This window comes from Cervus elaphus, chromosome 9 (assembly GCF_910594005.1).
Source record: "Cervus elaphus chromosome 9, mCerEla1.1, whole genome shotgun sequence".
NCBI lineage: Eukaryota > Metazoa > Chordata > Mammalia > Artiodactyla > Cervidae > Cervus > Cervus elaphus.
The window spans coordinates 33548600-33567851 of NC_057823.1; the positions used below are offsets into that span (position 1 = coordinate 33548600).

The following is a 19252-nucleotide window of genomic DNA, read 5'->3' on the forward strand; positions in this document are numbered from 1 at the left end:
AAATAAACTTTGCTATATTAAGCCACTGAGATTTGGGGGCTGTTCGTTTCTATGGAATAACCTAATTTATCCTGACTGGTACAGACACCTATGCAACCATAGGGCCCAAGAGGATCTAAAACATATTTGACAAATTGTGTAAGCTTGCCCGAGTTGGCTCTTCCTAAACAATCTAGTGTTTTGCCATCACATTTTCTTTGAAAAGAGAGAGTCAAACAAAGAAAAGCACTGGGACATTTAGTTTGGCATCATCAGAAGTTATTTTCTTTCTTCATGCTTTCATGAAAAAGCATTACAGGAAAAAGCGAAGTAGCTTATGGATTTAAAAACTGTTTCCCACACATGGCATAACTTAAAATTGAATAAGAAACTTATAAATAAAACTGATTCTAAAGCTTTGCCTCGGGCCAACTGAATAAGAATCCTTGGGACTGGTGTCTTCAAATCTGTATTATTTTTAAAGTTATCTAACCGATGATGATGTAGCTAGTCCAAAAACCAGTTCTCAAGGTAAATGCCTCTTTACTTATAATCCTAGGACATACAGGGAAATGTACTGATTAGCAAGAGTCCCTAGTCTACCCAACTTAAAAACACAATCCACTCCATTATTCTTGCCTGGAGAATTTCATGGACAGAGGAGCCTGGCGGGCTACAGTCCATACAGTCTACGGGGTCACAAAGAGTCGGACACGACTGAGCAACTAATACATGCTTGAAACTATATGACATCTGAATTTGTTTTAAAAGAACCAAGCAAGGGAATAGAACAAGAGGAGATGAAAAAAAAGATTGACCGTAAATTGATAACTGTTGGATCTGAATGGGGGTTCGTAGGAATTCATTATACTATTCTCTCAACTTTCCCATGTCTGAAATTTCTATAATAAATTTTTAATGTTTAGAAAAAGAAAAAAAATCCAGCATCTTGCAGATGAATGGATAAAGAAGACGTGGTACATATATACAATGGAATATTCCTAGGCCATTAAAAAGAATGAAATAATGCCATTTGTAGCAATATGGATGGACTTAGAAATTGTTATGCTGAGTGAAGTAAGCCAAACAAGAAGGAGAAATATCATATGACCTCCCTTATATGCAGAATCTAAAATGAAATGATACAAATGAACTTATTTACAAAACAGAAAAGACTTAGAGAATGAACTTATGGTTACAGTGGGAGAAGGATGACGGAAAGAGATAGGGAGTTTGGGATGGACATGTACACTCTACTATATTTAAAATGGATAACCAACAAGGTACTACTGTATAGCACAGGGAACTCTGCTCAATGTTATGTGGCAGTCTGGATGAGAGGGGAGTTTGGGGGAGAATGGATACATGTATATGTATTGCTGAGTCCCTTCCCTGTCCACCTGAGACTGTCACAATATTGTTTGTTAATTGGCTATACGCCAATATAAAATTAAAAGCTTAAACACACACACACACACACACATCCCAAGGTATGGCTTCTATAATCCCTCATTGAGTTGCTATGCTTCAAGTTGTCAATGGGAATTTTTGGAAGATAACTTTCTAAAGAGGAAAATATTTATTTTAGCTTCAATGGTCATTAAATGGAAATGGCTTACACTGAACAAAATTCTCAAGACAGCATCACTTAGATTGTCTCAAAGAAGTAGACAGAACTAAGAATTCCATTTATAAACTCACTACAATTGTTTTCTATTTAGATATTGTAAGATTGACTTGGATCTAGCAGGAGAATTTCCTTTATGAATACAATATGAGTTTGTTTCTTCCATTATTTTATAAGCTATAATTCAGACAAAATAGAACCAGTTACCAAGAGTCTTTTAGGAAACACCAAAATGTTACTGTTAGATGCCAGAAACTGCCAGAGTCAGATGCGAAGAAATAAATTGAACTCCATGTGGATATTTCCATGTGGGTATTTCCAAACACAGGCAATATACTAAGATATTGAATCTTATACAAAAAGGCTTTTTACCCCCATCCATACCTCATCCCAGGCGTCCCTCCCCCTCACAGGGATGAAGAAATGAAAGGATTACAGCTTTTGAACTTTCATTTGATGGCAGGATTGTGCTAAGTCAATTTAGTCATGTCTGACTCTGTGATCCCCTGGACTTTAGCCCACCAGGCTCCTCTGTCCATGGGGGTTCTCCAGGCAAGAATCCTGGAGTGGGTTGCCATTCCTCTCTCCAGGAGATCTTCCCGACTCAGGGATCAAACCCACGTTTCTTATGTCTCACTGCATTGGCAGGCAGGTTCTTTCCTCCTAGCGCCACAGGGTTGAAGTTCTCATAAAATTAAAACATTGAAGGAGAGGGCATTTGTGCTACCAATAGAGTTGGAGAAAACACACTCACTCTACAATGCCCTGAAACAAAACCAGGAGTCTGACACCAGTTTGTAATGTATTTGCTTTAAGGGGCAAGGGGCAATCACACTGAACAATCCCTATCCAAAATGAGCTGGGTAGTGTAGTGAAGGTCACTAAACCAGAAGCAATATCTGGGAGCCATGTGGTTTGCTGGATTCCAGGATCATCTCTGCCTGCTATGGCAGAAACTCAGTCTCATCCAGATATCCATGCATCATTCAGGGAGAAACAGAAATAAACAACTGCCATTGCTGACAGACAAAGAGAACTGGTCTACCACATGTGGCTTCTTGGCCTTCATGTTTAGCAATGCAAACACGAATGAGCTTTTTCTTTCCCACGAAGTAACTAATTAGTAGGTAAGTTATTTCAAGTCCTAGTATTACTACAAAGAAAAATAAATTCCTTTCTGGCACCACCTTAAAAGAAAAATTTCAATGGGATTACATTCCTTTAATCTATATGAACATAATAATACCTTCTTTTTTAAACCATTCCTCAGTCAAATCCCTATCACATGCTTTCTTCATTCCCACTTAAAAACAGCTTTTATATCTTGGATTTTATGATTTAACCTTGCCAAGACTAGGCAAAAGTACAGACTTTGGTCAATTATCTGCATTATTTGGCATAAGTTACAAATTAAAACACAATGTTTGAATTATTCTGAAAACTGGGGAGATAAATATAAATCACATGCATGCAAAGAGAAAGAGACAGAGACAGACAGATATGAAACACACACTATTCCAATATAACTCCAGAGTACTGGGTGATCCTGCCATTGTGCAATTTTTCTGCTCAAATCAACCGGTGAACTGAATGAAGGTGAGCGTTACCTAGAACACTGTGCAAGTTTCTGCTTTTCCAAAATTTTATTTGAAAATGTTTTTAACTAAGAATTCTTTTGTTTGTGTCTCCCTTCTCCTCATAATTTCAAAAAAAAACCTTATTTTAAAATTTAACACATTAGGTGCTTATCATCACAGGCTGCAGCCACCCATGCGTGTATGTATGCTCAGTCACTTAGTCGTGTCTCTTTGTGACCCTATGGACTATAGCCAACCAGACTCCTCTGTCCTTGGGATTTTCCAGGCAAGAATACTGGAGAGGGTTACCATTTCCTACTCCAGGGCAACTTCCCAACCCAGGGACCAAGCTCACATCTCCTGCATTGGTAGGTGGTTCTTCACCACTGAGCCACCTGGGAAGCAAACATCGCTGGGTAAAGTGAAAAAGCTCCTTCAGGTCTTAGGTCTGCCTATTGGTTTGAGACGCGAAATGTGCCTCTTCAGTCTCAGGCTCCCTTCAGCTTCTAATCTCCACATAATAGTCAGCAAATTTCGAGTTATCTTCCTCCAAGACTGTCAATAGAGCAACATCTTTCTTAAAATAAATCATGGAACCTATCCCAAATTCGCTTTATCCAGGGGGAAACGTTATTTTTTTTGCGTAAAATTTTAAAGAATATATACATTTTAGTTCTTATTTCTTATTTATCTGTAAGTTCCAGTACAAAAAAATAGGAAAAAAAGATCTCAATTGTTTAAAAAGCTTGTACTTTTATAGCAGTTATTTGCTAATCTATACTACATTTGAAATTTGAGAGAACATAAAAGATCTTTATTAAATCCTTTATTGTACTTTATAGTACTTCAGTGTTTATGATACTTATGATTTATTAAATAATTTTATGGAAATATTTTTAATACTTTACTTCTCATTAACCTACAAGTTCCAAGAAGGCAGGAGAGTTTGCCTGTCTTACTTGCCTCTGTGAAATGTAAGTTAATGCATACATTTATTTGAATAAATGACTGTGTCTGAACAACTGAGCCATCTCCACGATAGGGACAGAGGCAGTGTTCACATTTTAGCTAATCACAAACTGTCCAGGCCATTTACAGGAACTCAATCCTTAGTGCATAGATCAAAGACCTGATAATATTTAGAAAATGGTCTGAGAGTTAAATGCTCTTTTTTCACTTCGTAAAATGCTGCCAAAGTAAGGAAGGAGAACAGTGATTGAGTGAAGCTATGTCACACACACAAAGCATGGGACTCAGAATTTGAGGACGCAGTGAGACACGGGGCAGCTTGGGGTAGTGTCACAGTGGCCAACACACCAGGAATCCTTGTCAGAATACTGTATGACATGACGTACATGTGGAATCTAAAACGCAAAACAAACTAGCAAGTATAACAAACAGAAGCGGACTCACATATACAGAGAACAAACCAGTGGTTACCAGTGGTGGGGGAGGGGCAACATATGGGTAGAGGGAGGCATAAACTACTGGGTGTGAGAGAAGATCAAGGATGTGTTATACCACACGGGGAATATAGCCAACACTGTGTAATAACTGTAAATGGAGACTAAACTTTAAAGTTGTACAAAAATAAATAATTAAAATTTTTTTGAAGAATCCTTGTCAGAAGTTTTGTACATCAGTAAATCTTTCAGAATCATTTTAAATTTGGAACTATGTATCAAGAACTGAGACAAGGACTGAGATTTTAACTTATATACAGATGAATTAATTTGCTTAGTTTCATGTGCTCAGGCGCTCAGTTATGTCCGACTCTTTGCGACCCCATGGACTGCAGCCCACCAGGCTCCTCTGTCCATGGGGATTCTCTAGGCAAGAATACTGGAGTGGGTTGCCATGCCCTCCTCAAGGGGATCTTCCCAACCCAGGGATTGAACCCAGGTCTCCCGCATTGCAGGTGGATTTTTAACCATCTGCGCTACTAGGGAAGCCCAGTTTTATAGAGGCTGACAAAGAACATAGGACCCCTGGATCAGAGACACAGAACAGTTTGTTATACACTTCTCTGCTAGTCACTGAACCCCAGGGCACTGGGAGGAAAACCATACTAAACCTATACAGGATATAGTTGCACCCCAGGAGGGGAACCCCAAGCTTAGGGAACCCGAATCTTTTATGATGGGCAGGGAGCAGGGAGATGCTCTGTTTCCCAAGGCTGTCTACTGGTACACATCTTCAGAAAAACAGCCAAGAAGAAAGAACAGTCAGTATGCCCGTTGCAAGACGTGCATGTGAGACTCATGGACAATTGTCAACTAACACCGCGCCTCTGAAAGATTCCCCCCCCACCCCAGGGCCTTCAGTATATTAATAAATATGCAGGGATGGGGGCAAAGACACACACAAAAATATCCTCCAGCACTCTATATGGTGCGCGCACACACACACACACACACACACACACGTCAGAAGGTGGAACAAAACGAGTGAAGGTCTACAAAACCAAATGTTCGACCAAGAAAAGAGGGCAGGGGACGAGCACCCATTCTATCAGCTGGCTTTAGGGTATCAGATGCGAGTCACAGGTTGATACAGAGAACAGAGATGAGGAAACTCCAATAAGCTATTCTGCTCTCCTGTCAGAATCTATTATCATTGGGTGCAAGTTACATCACTTCTCCTTATTTTATTATTATGTAGAGTTTATGAAAGCCAGACTAGCCCTTTAAAGGCTGTTTTAGCTCCACTTAACACACAGCTGCTTTGTCATCCTCAAAGGCCAGAAGAGACCCAAGGATGAGAGTTCAGATATGCCAGGAGTTGCCAGGGTGAAAGAAAAAGAAGAAAAGCAATTTGTCACCTGTCACACAAGGACCCGGCACTGCTGACATAGAAGTCCTGTGAATCTGGCCTATTCCTGCTCCTATTGGAGCATTTAGGTTAAAAACAAACAGGATTTCCAAGGTTTGGAGTTGGAGGAAGCCTTGGTCGTGCAGGACAATATGCTTGTTCTGTAAAAAGAAAAAAAAAATTGCCTGCCTTTGTTCTTTAGAGAGTCCTTCAAGCCCTCAGGGCACGCAGATAGTAAGTATAAAGGTTTTTTAAAGGATAATAAAAAGCGCTTGAGGATTTATAAACTGTTTCATCTGTCAGAAACTATTTGTGCAGAACTTGGCACGTACAGTGAATTACTCTTATTAAACAAAAATTGAGAAAATTGCTTAAGTCTCACAAGAAGGTACCTGTAGTCTATCAGAAGCTAAGACACTCCATAAGCTATAAACTTAAGAGAAAAGAAATTGTGTGTCTCTGTGGATGTCTGTGGTGAGATGAATGACTCCAAAGAGAATGGATCCCAGCTTTATTCCTCAAGCTGCTTGCTGCGTTGGCTGATTTGTCCATTCTCATTCCCCAGGGAGCTCAGAGAGGGAGGGTGTTTGCAAGGATCACATCCCAAGGACAGGTGCCCTTTCCATTTCTCAAGTTACCTCTCTGCCCATACACAATGTGTCCGCTGTCATAGAGCATGTGCAAACCTATTCAAGCATCACGACAGAGTACAAGGCCCTGGGCAGAGTGCCCTCCATGAATTATTTTATTAACTTCTAGCAACAATCCCATGAGGTCCTGTTATTAACTTCATTGTACAGATGGAGGGATGGAGGCTAGAGAAGGGGGAGGATAGAGGACTGAGGATGGAGAGATTAAAGAACCAGCCAAATCCCACAGCTGTGGTGCTAGATCTGAGATGTCACCTCAGGCAGCCTGACTCCGGGACAGACTCATCCTCTCCTAATGCCACAGACACCTCTGCTTCCAGAAGTCACAGGATCATGGATCCAGCTGGTGATTCCATGGACACACGTGGGAATCTGACTGAGCAGTCATTTCTCACAGTGGCCACTCAGCCCAGACTTAGTTCTCCTCATTTACCCAGTTCCAAGTTCCAGTCCTTTCCTAAGGCCTTTGTCTCTTTCACCTTTTCCCTCCTCTTTCTGACTTCAGAAGGCCTCAACAGTTCTGATTTTTCATCAGTTTGCCAAATACATTCCCATGAAGTGCTTGGCCCAGGTAGAGGCTCGAGAAATGTTTGCTGAGGAAGGTTAGAAAGCAGGTAATTCCCATTCTACTGGGCTCAGTAGAATCAAATGGGCTCTATCAAATCAAATCAATCTAATGGGCTCATTAGCATCAAAACCACTCATGGCACATGTCCTTTCTCAAGATGTCGCATCTTTGTTCTTTCATTTGAATCCATAAATCCTCACATTTTCACCTTCCAACATCTGCTCCATCCATCTGGGATGACCAGGACAGGATGCCAAACTCACTTGAGCTAATGGCCCCATTATAAAAACATTTTACAAAATTTTTTCCCCCCAAGTTCTTATTTAAATATTCCATCAACACTTCTAGAACTTCTCCAATCAAAATAATAGTTTTCCAAGACTCCATTGATACCACGTATTAGAGCTGCACGTGGTTTCTGTGAAATGAGCATCATTCTAGTCGCGATCAGAATAGAGAAAAAGGTACACAATCACTAAATGTTATATAACTTGTGTCTGAAAACGTTACCACATCAAACAATTAACGATGTTCATTTATCACTATTTTCCATAGCATTTTAAGTGGACTTAGCTCCTCTTGGATGTTTGCCCTGGCTTCTCTCTCTGTTCTGACAGAATACTCCTATGAGTTCTTTTTTTTTTCAATCCTATAGCCAGTGCTACTGCAGAACACTAAGGTCTGAGTGGTAAGAATGAGGCAGCTGAATGAGGTCAGCTTTCTCACATAAGGATGCTTTCTACCCTTTGGTTGTTCACTCCCTCACAATCCCAATTCTATATTGAGTAAGGTTACAATATGCTGACCCTTTCTTCAAGAAACTGAGAATTCACCTTTAACTTTGGCTCTTTCTCACATTCACTCTAGCCACGTAATCCTGCTTCAAGTGGAGCTAAGGAAGGAATTTCACTCCCTTTTATTCAGTCTTGGAGCTCAGAGTCCTAAATGAACTTCAAAATTCTAGACAAATACCAGGGAAATATTCTGGGGTCTAGACAATGGAATTTCACTGAAAGGTTGCATAGCCTGTGGAGCAGAATCTGTCCAAGTGAATTCTGCCTTTGCAAACACAGGATCTTCTCCTCCACCAACCCTCCAACTCATCACCAGCCAAATCCTTCCTAGACGTTCATTCCCTTCTTCAGACGTTATTAGAGACTCTTCATCAACTCCAACAAGTCTAAGCTCTTCCTGGCTTGTGGGACAATCCATCCCTTTGTGCCAGCCTTATAACCTGTCCCTGAGCAGATTTTTGAGGTGGAGATCTGCAGGCAGGAAGTATAGGGCCTACTTTGGTAAGTGATACCCATAGGGAAGGAGGGAATGCAGATTGGGCAGAGAGAGAGATGCCAGGCTGTGATACAGTCACAACAGAGGCCTTTGTATCCCACTGGAGGCCTGGAGCCGGGACGCCCTGCAGAAACCTTCCTTGCAGCCAGAAGGCCCAGCCTTTGCATCTTAGCATCAATAGATGATTGGGGACACATTGTGCTGGGAAAGAGAATGGGACCTTGTCCCAGATGAGACCTTGTCCCTCAGCTCTCCTCTGAGGGGTCTTAGCTGAGAGACATCATCCGTCAGCAGTCCCAGTAGCTAAAGGAATGAGCGCTCAAGTCCGGAGCGGGGGTCTGAGTGCCTATTATGGCATCCACCATCCACTGTTTTTCTTTCTCCTCTCCACGCCCATTTTTCTCTCAAATCAGCTCTGTCTCATTAATATCTGTAGTCTCCTATCCAGAACCCTGGGTTTTTCCTCCCGATAAGCCACTGACCTCTCTGTTTCACTCATCTGAGTCTCTCTCTCCTGAGACATTATCTCTTCCTCAGGTCCCTGCTGTTGGCTGCTCTTGCTGAGCACTCTGTTTTCTGAACTTCTTCCACCTGCGGCATAAATTAGCACTTCAATAGTGTCTTCAGTGGAACATACTCAGCCATGAAAAGGAACACATTGACTCAGTCCTAACGAGGAGGATGAACCTAGAGTCTATTATACAGTGAAGTAAGTCAGAAAGAGAAAGACAAATGTATGTTAATGCATATATATGGAATCTAGAAAGATGGTACTGTTGAACCTATGTGCAGGGCAGCAGTAGAGACACAGACATAGAGATTTGTGGACAGAGCAGTGGGGAGAGGGAAAGGAGAGGGTGGGAAGAACTGAGAGAGTAGCTCTGAAACATATACATTATCATCTGTAAAATTAGATAGCCAGTGGGAACTTGCTGGATGACGCAGGAAACTCTGTGACAACCTAGAGGGGTGGGATGGGGTGGGAAGGAGGTTCAAGAAGGAGGGGACATATGTATACCTATGGCTGATTCATGCTGATGCATAGCAGAATCCAACACAACATTGCAAAGCAATCATCCTCCAATTAAACATAAATTTCAAAATATATGTGTCTTTTAGTTAAAGTGTCTTTTAGTTGAAGCACTGGTGTCATTGGTTCATGTACCTGGGGGTGAGGGGGCAGGAAGCAAGGGAAGAAAAGGTATATTTTCTCCTCATTTGGATGATGTACTCCTCGAGCGTAAATACCACAGTTTAACTTCTCATGTACTATAGAACATATGAAGAGTGCGGTGCATACTGAAAATTCACAGTACCTCCACAAAAAGTATATATTTAGCACCTAATTATGTGCCAAGCAAGCAGTACTCTATGCACTGGAATTTCAATTGTAAATAAGATAAAGGTAATCTCAAGGAGATTACATTCTGCTTATTAAGAACTGGAGGGGCTTTCCAAGTGACTCAGTGGCAAAGAATTCCCCTGTCAATGCAGGAGACTCGGGTTTGACCCCTGGGTCGGAAAGATCTCCCGAGGAGGAAATGGCAACAACCCACTCCAGTAGTCTTGGCTGGAGAATCCCATGAACAGAGGAGCCCGGCGGGCTACAGTCCATGGAGTCACAAGGAGTCAGACACGACTGAGCATGCATGCTGACCTGACACTGATTAAGAACTGGAAGTCGGTTACTTATTTTAACATTTTATCAGTCATTATCTAGCATTAATACTTGTAAAACAACTCTAACACTCAAGTCATATGTCTTCCTTACCTAGTGAAGACATCTTGAGGCAATGAATTAGCCTGGAAATGTCAGTGATGTAGCATAAGTATGTCACCCTTACTGCACTCTGATGAGGATGGGATGGTACCCCATCATGGGGCTCTGCCAACTTGAGCTCACGGCCTCCCAGTCCTCTTCAACAGGGGAAGAGAGCTCTCTAAGGCACTGGTTCTTAACTGCCTCATCCCTTCTGCTCTAGTTCATCAAGTATAATTAGGCACCTGGCCTTAAACTAACTGCAAGGGAGACCGAGTGTAATGGCAAGAATAAATAAGCACCGAGCACTAACTGTCTCTGTCATAACAGTCAGGGTCTGTTGAGAACTTCTTTGGGACAGTACTGTTCTAAGTGCTGAAAGAGTCTTATCCAATTATTCCACTGTGGAGGAGGGTCCACCTCAACAATCGTTCTCAGACCCCAGCTAGGTCCTGTCCTGCAATTCAACCACATTCTGACGCGGTCTACCTGAACAAAGCAGCCGATTTCCCAGGCTAAGGGCTCAGTCCTATAAGTTTGCTCCCACCCACCCCTCAAATTCAGAGGCCAATTGCAAAGCCAGATAATCACCTGTGCTCCTGTTACAAGCCCTCCCCTGGGTCAATTAATTTGCTGGAGCAGCTCAGGGAACTCAGAGAAACATTTTACTTACTAGATTACTAGGTTTTTTTTTTTTACATCAGAATGTATACAAAACTCAGGAACAGCCAGATAGAAGAGATGCAGAGGGCAAGGAGGCCATGGAGCTGTTGCCTAGCTGCCCTAGGTCTCTGCTCCAATCGTCCAACATCCCTCCACTCCACCCCTAGGCCACTTAGTGGGAGTTAACAGAAACCTCTGAGTTAAAGCTGGAGAAGGAAATGGCAACCCATTCCAGTATTCTTGCCTGGAAAATCCCATGGACAGAGGAGCCTGGCAGACTACCCATGACTGAGCAACTAACACTTTCCCTTTCCCTTTAAGTTAAAGGGTCTAGAGATAAGAAAGGAAGCTACAAATAAACAAATAATTAAAAAAAAAAAAGATGGAACCACCTGGGACCAAGAAGTTCATAAATCTGCCCTCCAACAGACCCTGAGTCTCATTATACGCTGATTTCACTATATTAGCATATTAAACGACACACCAGTAGCCACAACCAGACATTAAAGACCAAAGGGCTTCCCTTGTGGCTCATCTGGTAAAGAATCTGCCCGCAATGTTGATGAGTAGTTACTTTAAAATGAAGATATGTAATGAATTTGCATTCTTTGGGCTTCCTAGTTTGACAGCTAGTGTGTGGTGACAAGCCCAGGTAGCTCAGATGGTAACGAATCTGTCTGCAATGTGGGAGACCCAGGTTCGATCCCTGGATCAGGAAGATCCCCTGGAGATGGGAATGGCAACCCACTCCAGTATTCTGGCCTGGAGAATTCCACAGACAGTATAGTCCATGGGGTCGCAAAGAGTCAGACACCATTGAGTGACTTTCACATTCACTTTAAGGGCCAAAAGCCAACAAACAGAGGGTGGCACCCCACTCTCTGGGAAAAAGCCACTCCTTCCCTAGTTGACTAGTGCATATGCCTCCCCATCATTAGCACCCACCCCCTTTGTCTTTACTCTTCAAAATTAAATCCTTCTCACCACGTGGGCAAGAAGTTGATCTAAGAACTTAGTTCCCCTCTTCCATTCTTTGGTGACTGAGTAAAGCTTGTGCTGTGTCCAAATTAGCTTTGGTTTCCTTATTTGGGGGCTCAAACCAACTCTAATGGTGAAAGAACCCTCCCTCCACCAAGGCAGAGGCTAAAACCATCCTCCCCATTTCTTCATGCATTCACCAACCTGATAGCTCCCTGAATGCCATCTTGGGGTTTTTCTGGGAGGCTCCATTACACAGACATGATTGATAAAATCATTTAAGTCTCCAAGGCCTCTCCCCTCCCCCGAGGTCAGGGGTTGGGGCTGAAAGTGTGTGCTTATTCACTCAGTGGTGTCCTACTCTTTTCAACTCCATGGACTATAGCCCACCAGGCTCCTCCGTCCATGGGATTTTTCAGACAAGAATACTGAAGTGGGTTGCCATTTCCTTCTCCAGGGGATCAGGGATCGAACCCGGGTCTCCTGTGTCTCCTGCATTGCAGGTGGGTTCTTTACCCCCTGAGCCACTGAGGAAAGTTCCGGCCCTCTAATCACAGGCTTGGTTCTTCTGGTTACCAGTTAGCATCCTTGGACGCTTTCCAAAGGTCATCTCACTAACATGACAAAAGGCTCCTTTGACCTTCCAGCACCTTGTAACATCTCAGTCCTTTATAAGGAAGTGTTAGTCTGTCAGTCGTGTCTGACTCTTTGCAACCCTATGGACCTAGCCCACCAGGCTCCTCTGTCCATGGGATTCTATAGGTAAGAATATGGAGTGGGTTGCCATTCCCTTATCCAGGGGATCTTCTTGACCCAAGGATTGAACCCAGATCTCCTTCATTGCAGGCAGATTCTTTATTGTCTGAGCCACCAGGGAAGCCTAGTCCTCTATGTGCTATGCTTGAAAACACTTTTTAAATTGTTGCTGTTTATAACCATCATTAGTAGTTCAACCCTTTCAATAAGCTCCTTTTGAACTAAAAAGTCATACCAAAGTCTGTCAAGAACCTTACTATTAAGCTGAAACTATCAATGATTAGAATTTTATTGTCTGTCCCCCACCAAATCCTTACAATGGTAACAGGCTATAGAAACAGACATGTTTTATGAATAGGAGCCTTCAGTGACAGAGCTTCCCAGGTGGCGCTAGTGGTAAAGAACTCACCTGCCAATGCAGGAGATGTAAGAGACGCGGGTTCGATCCCTGGGTCGGGAAGATACCCTGGAGGCGTGCATAGCAGCCCACTCCAGTATTCTTGCCTAGAGAATCCCTTGAACAGAGGAGCCTGGCAGGTTACAATCCATGGGTTCGCGAAGAGTCGGACATGCCTGAAGCAACTGGGCATGCGCTTCAAGTGACAGGCAAGCAAAGTCCTTCCCAAGGGCTCAGGTTTATATCCACGTTTTCCCGTTCCTCCTATGCCGCCCTGACTCCTCCTGTTCTTGTTTGCATGAGGACAAGGAGACCATGGATAACTGAAACTAGGTCTGCCTTAATGATGGTTTAACAAGCTGAGCAGCTTGAGATGCCCACACCAGGAGAGAGAAGAGCCTCTATCGCCACCTGCTGGGCTCCATGGTTTGTATCAGACTAGCCAGTCCCACCACCATCAGCCCCTGATACCAAATCTCTAGCTTCTGGCTTCTTTTGCAAGCTAAACGCCCTCTGACGTTTGTCAATCTCTCTGTTTCAGTTTGGATGGAACATTGTTATGAAAAACAAACAAAAACTTTAGCTTTTTTAGTAGTAGCATCAACTACTCTTTAAACGCATGCTAATTCATAAACAAAGGTAATAACTAACCACGTCTTCACAGCACTCAGTTGCTTCCAAGTGCTTTCCATTAAATCTAACTGAAAACACTTCCCAGGATGCAATTTAAAGGAACTGTTATTAACTACATGTCTTGATTAGCCTTGGTTGATAGAATAAATACATTGGCTGGATAAAAATAATTTTCTTCTTTGTGAATATCCTCATTTTACAAGGTGGGTATTGCTGAAGGTTTTGGTTTCCTGAAAATTATAGTGAGCTATTAGAGTGCTTTTCCAGTTATATATTGATTTGTAATGATTTTTGGCATTTAATTTCATACAGCTTTGTATTTTAGCTATCTGATTATAGAGAAACTATTGATGTGGACGTCTTCAGGGCCTAAAGCTAAACTTTCTAAGTCTTTTCTGGAGCATTTAAGAGAATAAATGTTTCAATTTAATCAGATAGATTTAAGAAATGAATAAAAGTTCCCAGTATTTAGAAATTTTCTGAGTGTGATCTTTTGCTGTCCCCAAATTCTCCATTTCCTATTTATTCACAGCCACTCAGAGTTATCTATAAACACAGGGCTGGGAAAATGAAGATGCCAAGGGGTTCACAAATTAGTAGAAAAGATGCAAAATGATTGCTACTGCTGAAACAAATTAGCAAGAGTGGGTGAATGGAATTCAGTACTGAAGATATATAATTTTTAAGCAAAAACTACATGGTGTTCCTGAATGGAAAGAGTCCATATTGTAAAAAGGCTAATTCCTCCTAAAAATTTTATCAATTTGATTCAATACAGATCAATATCCTAGCAGAATTACTTGTTATTTGACATGCTTGATTCTAGAATTCATCTAAAAAAATAGGTAAGAAGTCAGTTTAAAAAAAAAGACCTTTTCCATATAATATAAATATGTACTCTAAAGATACAGCATGTAAAACATGTGATAATGTTTCAGAGATAGGAAAACATATCAACAGAACACTAATCTGTTTGATATGGGAAAACTTCAAAGAAGAAAAAAAAGTTAGATCCTGACTATGCACCATATGTGCATATGTGACTGGCGAAGCAAGTAAAGTCTGATGCCGTAAAAACCACTGTTGTATAGGAACCTAGAATGTTAGGTCCATGAATCAAGCTAAATTGGAAGTGGTCATACAGGATATGGCAAGAGTGAACATCAACATTTTAGGAAATAGTGAACTAAAATGGACTGGAATGGGCGAATTTAATTCAGTTCAGTTCAGTTCATTTCAGTCACTCAGTCATGTCCGACTCTTTGCGACCCCATGAATCACGGCACGCCAGGCCTCCCTGTCCATCACAAACTCCTGGAATTTACTCAAACTCATGCCCATCGAGTCGGTGATGCCATCCAGCCACCTCATCCTCTGTCATCCCCTTCTCCTCCTGCCCTCAATCCCTCCCAGCATCAGGGTCTTTTCCAACGAGTCAACTCTTCACATGAGGTGGCCAAAGTATTGGAGTTTCAGCTTTAGCATCAGTCCTTCCAATGAACACCCAGGACTGATCTCCTTCAGGATGGACTGGTTGGATCTCCTTGCAGTCCAAGGGACTCTCAAGAGTCTTCTCTAACACCATAGTTCAAAAGCATCAATTTTTCAGCGCTCAGCTTTCTTCACAGTCCAACTCTCACATCCATACTGTTATATATACTAATGTAGGCAAGAATGCCTTAGAAGACGTGGAGTAGCCCTCATAATCTACAAAAGAGTTCAGAATGCAGCACCTGGGTGCAATCTCAAAAATGACAGAATGCTCTTTGTTTGTTTCTAAGGCAAACTATTCAATATCGCAGTGATCCAATTTTAGCCCTGACCAGTAATGCTGAAGACGCTGAAGTTGAACAGTTCTATAAAGACCTACAAAACCTTCTAGAACTAACACCAAAAAAAAAAAAAAAATGTCCTTTTCATCATAGGAGATGGGAATGCAAAAGCAGAAAGTCAAGAGATACCTGGAGTAACAGGCAACTTTGGCCTTGAAGTACAAAATGAAGCAGGGCAAAGGCTAACAGAGTTTTGCCAAGAGAACCCACTGGTCATAGCAAGCACCCTCTTCCAACAACACAAGAGCCAACTCTACACATGGACATCACCAGATGGTCAACACTGAAATCAGATTGATTATATTCTTTGCAGCCAAAGATGGAGAAGCTCTATGTAGTCAGCAAAAACAAGACAAGGAGCTGACTATGGCTCAGATCATGAACTCTTTATCGCAAAACGCAGACTCAAACTGAAGAAAGTAGGGAAAACCACTAGACCATTCAGGTATGGCCTAAATCAAATCCCCTATGATTATACAGTGGAAGTGACAAATGGATTCAAGGGACTAGATCTGACCGACAGAGTATCTGAAAAACAATGGACGGAGATTTGCAATATTGTACAGGAGGTGGTAATCAAAACCATCCCCAAGAAGAAGAAATGCAAAAAGGTAAAATGGAGGTCTGAGGAGGCCTTACAAGTAATTGAGAAAAGAAGAGAAGCTAAAGGCAAAGGAGAAAAGGAAAGATATACCCATCTGAATGCAGAGTTTCAAAGAATAGCAAGGAGAGGTAAGAAAGCCTTTCTCAGTGATCAGTGCAAAGAAACAGAGGAAAACAATAAAATGGGAAAGACTAGAGATCTCTTCAAGAAAATTAGAGATATCAAGGGAACATTTCATGCAAAGATGGGAACAAGAAAGGACAGAAATGGTATGGACCTAACAGAAGCAGAAGATATTATAAACAGGAGGCAAGAAAATACAAAAGAACTATACAGAAAAGATCTTAATGACCCAGATAACCACGGTGGTGTGATCACTCACCTAGAGCCAGACATCTTGGAGTGTGAAGTCAAGTGGGCCTTAGGAAGCATCATTACAAACAAAGCTAGTAAAGGTGATGGAATTCCAGCTGAGCTGTTTCAAATCCTAAAAGATGATGCTGTTAAAGTGCACACTCAATGTGCCAGCAAATTTGGAAAACTTAGCAGTGGCCACAGGACTGGAAAGGGTCAGTTTTCATTACAATCCCCAAAAAAGGCAATGCCAAAGAATGTTCAGACTACTGTACAGTTGCACTCACCTCACATGCTAGCTAAGTAATGCTCAAAATTCTCCAAGCCAGGCTTCAACAGTATGTGAACCAAAAACTTCCAGGTGTATAAGCTGGGTTTAGAAAAGGCAGAGGAACTAGAGATTAAATTGCCAACATCCACTGGATCATAGAAAAGGCAGGAGAATTCCAGAAAAACATCTACTTCTGCTTCATTGACTATGCTAAAGCCTTTGACTGTGTGGATCACAAAAAATTGTGGAAACTTCATCAAGAGATGTGAATACCAGACCACCTTACCTGCCTTCTGAGAGACCTGAATGCAGGTCAAGAAGCAACAGTTACAACCAGACATGGAACAATGGACTGGTTCCAAATTTGGAACCAAATTGGGTGTATATTGTCACTGCTAATTTAACTTATATGCAAAGTACATCATGTGAAATGCTGGACTGGATGAAGCATAAGCTGGAATCAAGATTGCAGGAATAATATCAGATATGCAGATGACACCATCCTTATGGCAGAAAGTGTGAGGAACTAAAGAGCCTTTTGATGAAAGTGAAAGAGGAGAGTGAAAAAGCTGGCTTAAAACTTAACATTCAAAAAACTAAGATCATGGCATACAGTCCCATCACTTCATGGCAAATAGATGGGGAAATAATGGAAACAGTGAGAGACTTTATTTTCTTGGGCTCTACAATCACTGCAGATTGTTACTGCAGCCATGAAATTAAAAGTGCTTGCTCCTTGGAAGAAAAGCTATGACCAATCTAGGCAGCATGTTAAAAAGCAGAGACACTACTTTGCCGACAAAAGTCTGTCTAGTCAAAGCTATGGTTCTTTCCAGTAGTCATGTATGGATGCAAGAGTTGGAGCATAAAGAAAACTGAGTGCCGAAGAAGTGATGCTTTTGAACTGTGGTGTTGGAGAAGACTCTTGAGAGTCCCTTGGACTGCAAGGAGATCCAACCAGTCCATCCTAAAGGAAATCAGTCCTGAATATTCATTGGAAGTACTGATGCTGAAGCTGAAGCTCTAATACTTTGGCCACCTGATGTGAAGAACTGACTCATTGGAAAAGACCCTGATGCTGGGAAAGACTGAAGGCAGGAGGAGAAGGGGACGACAGAGGATGAAAAGATTGGATAGCATCACTGGCTCAATGGACATGAGTTTGAGCAAGCTCTGGGAGTTGGTGTTGGACAGGTAAGCCTGGCATACTGTAGTCCACTGGGTCAGAAGGAGTTGGATACAACTGAGAGACTGAATTGAACCGATGCAACATATAGCTATAAAATTTCAGAGGAATTAAAAAACTAAATATAAAAACTGGAAATTGTTAGAAGAAACATAAGAAACCATAGAGTCTTGGCAAGGGAAAAAGCTCTTGAAATTACACGTCATACTCAGAAAATGTAAGTGAGCAGTACCCTCTGGGGCCTTCCCAGAACAAAAAGCCTCCCTACCACCTCTGTTCCACGTCCTCTGCCTGCGTTTTTTGTCTGCAGAAAAATTTTAGTCAAAGGATAAATTTAATCATAGAAGCAAGAACATGCAGAAAGAAATAACAGTCAAACAAGACCTGTAATAAAAGCTGAGCCGTTAAACAAAGTCAAGGACCTTTAGTTCCTCCTCAAGATCTACAGATAATATCCTGACTCAGGTGTCCTCTGAGCTGTTTTGAAGATCCTGAAACCTTCACCAAGTAGAAGAAGTTAACTTTATGCTGTCTACAAGCATGTAGACCCTAGACCAGTTAGAACCAGAAGCTTGATGATGCTGACTCTCAATTGCCTCATTACCAACCAATCAAAAGAATGTCCATGAGCTGATCACACACCCCATAACATCTTCCCTCACCCTGTCTTTAAAAACCTTTCCCTGGAAGCCTTTAGTGAGTTCAGGACTTTTAAGCACTAGTTGCCCTGGGCTCCTTGTTTGGTACCCTCCAATAAACTGTGCACTTTTCTTCACTCCAGCCCAGGGTCAGTAGATTGGGCTAACTGTACTTATGCAAATAGACCCAAGTTTGGTTTGGTATTTAATAATATAAGCACGCAGGAAAAGTCTAACCTACTTCACCACACTCAGATGTTTAACTGACTCTCAGGTTCCTAAAAAGACTTCTTTCTTTCAGATACAGCATTGCCTACAGTGGGATTTAAGGAAGGTCCACAAATCTCACTTATCCCACACCTTACACTACAGCCTAGAAAGGAAACAACTGTGAACTAGGTACCCCCAAACCTAAGTAAGGCCCCACGTGCTCTAAGGTAGACCCACTTTCCAGACCCACAGAAGAAGGGCTCCCAAAACAGTAACTTCAGACATTCCAATTTCATTAGAACTGTGACCCATCTCTCCCCAAAAGACCATTTGCACTAATTTCATTGGGAATTACACCCCTGTTTACTTTCAACACCACCAGAAATTCAAGCTTTCCAGGGCATCAGGGAAAACTCTTAGCCACAGACAGATCTGTAAATTCCCTAGTCTTACTTAACCCAAATTTCCA

At 41.8% G+C, this 19252-nt stretch overlaps 1 long non-coding RNA gene across 1 annotated transcript; it reads right to left on the reverse strand.

Annotated features, from left to right (window-relative positions):
- Window positions 1-216: 216 nt before the first annotated feature.
- On the reverse strand, window positions 217-14888 carry LOC122701053. Its single transcript, XR_006342906.1, has 3 exons — window positions 14733-14888; window positions 2353-2361; window positions 217-228 (listed from the first exon to the last, which is right to left on the reverse strand). It is a non-coding gene; the product is annotated as an uncharacterized LOC122701053 (long non-coding RNA).
- Between the last annotated feature and the right edge of the window lie 4364 nt (window positions 14889-19252).